Source organism: Myotis daubentonii, chromosome 9, assembly GCF_963259705.1.
Source record: "Myotis daubentonii chromosome 9, mMyoDau2.1, whole genome shotgun sequence".
In the NCBI taxonomy this organism is placed as follows: domain Eukaryota; kingdom Metazoa; phylum Chordata; class Mammalia; order Chiroptera; family Vespertilionidae; genus Myotis; species Myotis daubentonii.
In genome coordinates, this window is record NC_081848.1 from 23,347,482 (window position 1) to 23,352,219 (window position 4,738).

Below are 4,738 nucleotides of genomic sequence, written 5' to 3' on the forward strand. Positions count from 1 at the left end.
TGTATTAGTTTCCTATTGCTGCTATAACAAATTACCACAAACCTAGTGGTTTAAAACAGCAAAGATTTTCTTATGTTCTGGAGGCCAGAAGTCCAAAATCAGTTTCCCTGGCTAAAGTCAGGGTATTGACAGCACTGGTTTCTTCATGAAACTCTAGTGGAGAATACAATTCCTTGCCTTTTCCAGCTTCTGGGGCTGCATTTCTTGCATTCTGTGGCTCTTTGCCCCTTCCTCCATCTTAACAGCTAAAAGTTTAGTATCTTTCAGTCTCTGTCTCAATTATCATATGCTCTCCTCTCTTTGGTTGTAGTGTCTCCTTCTGCTCCCTCTTATAAAGACTCTAGAGGCCTGGTGCATGAATTCATGCACAGGTGGGGTCCCTCAGCCTGGCCAGCAATTGGGGCCTATCAGGGCCAGCTGGCTGGGGGGAGGGACCGCGGGAGATTGGCTGGCTGCAGAGGTTAGCTGTGAGAGTGCACTGACCACCAGGGGGCAGCTCCTGCATTGAGCGTCTGCCCCTGGTGGTCAGTGCGTGTCATAGCAACTGCTCGTTCGGTCGACTGGTCATAATGGTTGCTTAGGCTTTTATATATATACTAGAGGCCAAGCGTGCGAAATCGCACGAGACCCAGACCCCCACCGCGCCGTGAGACCCATCAATGCACCTTCTGGTGACTGGTCGTTTGGTTATGGGATTACAGCCACTGGCCTTTTATAATATAGATCATTGGGCTCACCTGGATGTCCCCCCATTTTCAATCCTTAACCGCATCTGCAAACTCCCTTTTGTCATATAAGGCAACATTCACAGATTCTGACATACACATCTTGGGGGACCATTATTGAACCTACCATAAGCTTTATCTACTTATATCCAGGATGAGGTCCTAAAACAACCTATTTGATATAATTGGCTCAGGCCAAACAGATGTTTTATTTTCCTAATTTCATTCAGACTGCTTTCATGAAATATTTTTCTGGGGGGAAAAACAGTATATAAATGTTTAATGAGCTATTTCAAAGTAACAAATCAAGTTACATACAGTAAAGTTTTTGAAAACTTTGGCATATGATTATACTAGGTTGTTTGATAGAATAAAAGTTGAAAACAAGATAATAGTCTAGGTGGGGAGACAATATACATAAAAAGGTATCTAGAACTTAACTTTGATATTATAAAGTGCCCCTTTATCAAGGGCATTCTAAGAATTGTCAGAAAGGTGTCATTGCTTTCTCAAAACTTAAGTCAATCTTTAAAAAACATACCTAAATATATATCCAGTTGGTACCATAACAATGCAGAGAACTATTCTTATTGCTATAAAGTTCAATGTGTATTTTTCTAATGGGATATGTCCTAAAGTAAAAAGAGAACTGCAGAAATCGTCTTACACTGTCTGTAATGATCATGTTGGTGGCAGTGTTGGTGTTGTTATTCTGAGATTGTGTGGGATAAAAATACTGTAGGATAAGGCAAGTGAATAATGTGGTATTCTAATCCTATCATTCTATTTGTTGCTTAAGACTGGGATTCTTCGAAAAAGAGAACAGATTATTGGTTAGCTGCTAGAGTACACAAGAGACACATTCTTAACATTACATGCTTTCTGGTTTTACGGAAATGAATTCTACCTAAATCTGATCAAGCATCTACTAAGGAAATAGGACAAAAATGCCACTGAAGGGATGCAATTGGCATGATTATTTCTTCAATAAGTTGCAAGGGGGAAAAAGTGATGGAGGGGAACTTATAGAATGAGACGTACTTAGGAGATATCAACCAGTCATAATGATCGAACTGATCTGGACCTTGAATCAAAGAAACTTAAAAATTGAAAAAAATTGCAATTTGTGACAACCAGAAATTTGAATACTGACTGGTTAATGATATTAAGTAATTATTGTTAACTTTTCAGATGTGATATGGTATTTCAGCTATGTTTAATTTCGGGGGGGGGGGGGAATATTTATTAACATCTTTGAGTCTCAATTTCCTTATTTGTGTCATTAACAATTCATAGAGTTTTAAGTGTTAAATAAGATAAAGGACTAATATAGAAAGTATTTTCTGTACTCTCTGGCACATAGTAGGTTTACAATATGTTTAGGCGATTCATTTATTTAATCTATTAAAAATATTTAAAGGTAACATGTAGGCTAACCGCCTTTTCAGCTTTCAAGCACGTCTCTTTGATGGGTCTGATGGCAATAGAATATTAGGGATGATTAATGGCTTTATAGTTATTAGCCATGGATCTAATTTTCTTTTATCAAACACACTATTATCAAGAGTCCCAAACACATAAAATAAAAGCTGAGACACTTTGAATTCAAGGCAGCAATGGTATCCCTTTCATGGTATGATCCAACACAGAATTTAAACATCTCAGTTATTTGAGTTATGTCTGAGTTATTGCTAATTTTGAATTAATTGCGAGCCTTGATTTAATTTATTTCAGAAGGGTGGATTTCCTATTAAATCTCAGTATCGACTGAACATGTATTATGTAATATGTGCCAGTTATTGTGCTGGTTGCTACAAAGCTGCAGAAATCTTTATTTTCAGGAGCTCACAATCTAGGGGAGACAGCCAGGTAAGTATGTTATTGCAGAAAATATGATATATTGCATATATTCACAAATGATCACCTTAAGAAGGAAGTTACTAAGATGAGACCCTTTCATGTAAAGAGAAAAACTATGTGCAAAGGCTCCTGACTTCCAGAACATTACACTGTTCTGTTTTTCTCCAACTGTACTTATTGCTTCTCAGTTTCTTTTGCTGGTTTCTTCTCACATTTCTTACATTGAATAGTTGGAATTTCTTATATATATATATATTCACTTCATAGATCAACTTATATATATATTATTTATAAGATAATGACTCCCAAACATATAACAACAGCCCAAACATATAACCTCACCTCTCACCTAATTTCCAAACTGTGTTTCATCTCTATTTGGGTATCTAAAAAGCCTCTGAAGTCAGCTCCTCTTTTTGTCTCCACATCTCAGTTAATGACAACTCAGTTCTAGTTCTTCAGGCTAAAGTCCCTTGATGTCATCCTTGACTCAGTTTTCTCCCTCCCTTTCTTCCTCCCTCTCTCCCCCTTCCCTTCTCCTTTTTCCCCCTCCTCCCTCCCCCCTCCCTCTCTCCTCTCTCGCCTCTCCTCTCTCCTCTCTTTGTCTCCATATCTGTTCTTTCAAAATTTCTGTCAGTTCTAACTTCAAAATATATTCAGAAGTTGACCACTTTTCACCATCTCCATTCCTATCTGTTATTTTTGTTGCCTGTCAGCTATTCTCAGCAGAGAAACCGTGATTCTATTAAAGGATGTCATATTGTGTCATCCCTCCATTCAGTGGTTCTCAGCTGGAGGGATATATTGCTCTCCTGGGGAAATTGGCGATCAATGTCAAGGCATTTTTGGTCATCAGGACTGGTAGGAGTGTGTGTGTGTGTGTGTGTGTTGGGGGCGGGAGTGGGGGGGTGGGCGGGGGTAGGGAGAAGATGCTGCTAACATCAAGTGGGTAGAAGCTAGAGAGGCTGCTAAACATCCTACAATGCACAGGATGGCCCTGCCCAAACTAAGAATTGTCTGGCCTACAATGTCAATAATGACAGAGTTGAGAGACCCTACTGCACTCAAAACCCTAAAAAGACTTGACATCTCAACCCTTACAGTAGCCTAAAAAGCCTTGACTTTAGTGTGTCTCTCTACCTCACCAAAGCTTATAGGACCAATCAGTAAAGTAGCTAGTGCCCTACTTTTTTTAATTCTATGATTTAAATATTAAAGAGGAACTGAAATATTTTCAAGATTTTTCTTTTTGTTTAAATTCCTACTTATGTTCACTAGGGGGAGCACTTCACTACTAAATAATACCCTACAATATTCATTTGTTGTGCAGCCAGCCATGGGAGGCACTGTAATAAGAGCAAGCATTCTCATCGCTACTCTTTGCAACAGCAAGTTTTATTAAATATGGGCTAGGTATTGTTATAAATGGGAAAACCTATTTGCAAAAGCAATTGGTTTTGCATAATTCCAGAATACAACTTTTCAGAATACAACCAATTAGCTCACACACACAAAAAGAATTTAAAATGTTTGCCTTTGGAAGTATCAATTTTGAATTCAGAAGTTTTATTTGAAAAATAATTGCTTTTAATCTCTGTCTTGAAGTTCTGTACACATTCCTTTCTCTCCAAAGCCTGTGAGGGAGTTCCTCTACCCACTATACTTAGAGGCAACATGATGAGTCAGGGAATCAGCAGTCCTAAGTCAAAAACCCTCCATGGAGTTATACAATACACAGCCCATGGTTGATGGCCTGAAACTTGGAGCACCTGCTGGCTGGAATGGTGTGCTCTGAGCCGAGCTATTGCATGTACTGGACAGCTCCTGAGGGATCACTTCTTTATAGATTTTGCTTATCTTTGTGCACTTCCTGTGGCATGGACTTTTCTTTGAGAGGTTAGTTAAGGCCTCCCTTATTTGTTAGTAATGGGAAAGATCTTCCAGGATACCAGGGACTCATATGGATGGGGCCATTCAGCTTCTATCGAAAGCCCCTCTTTTCAAATTCTTAATTGTTAATTTAAGCTAGAAAAATCATTTCTGCCTTGCCCACATAACAACTAACCAAACTGTTAACTATCTCTAGTCATGATGAGAACTGTAAATTTTCTTTGAATAAAATCACTAACTTCTGTTGAGTGAATGGCGAACAT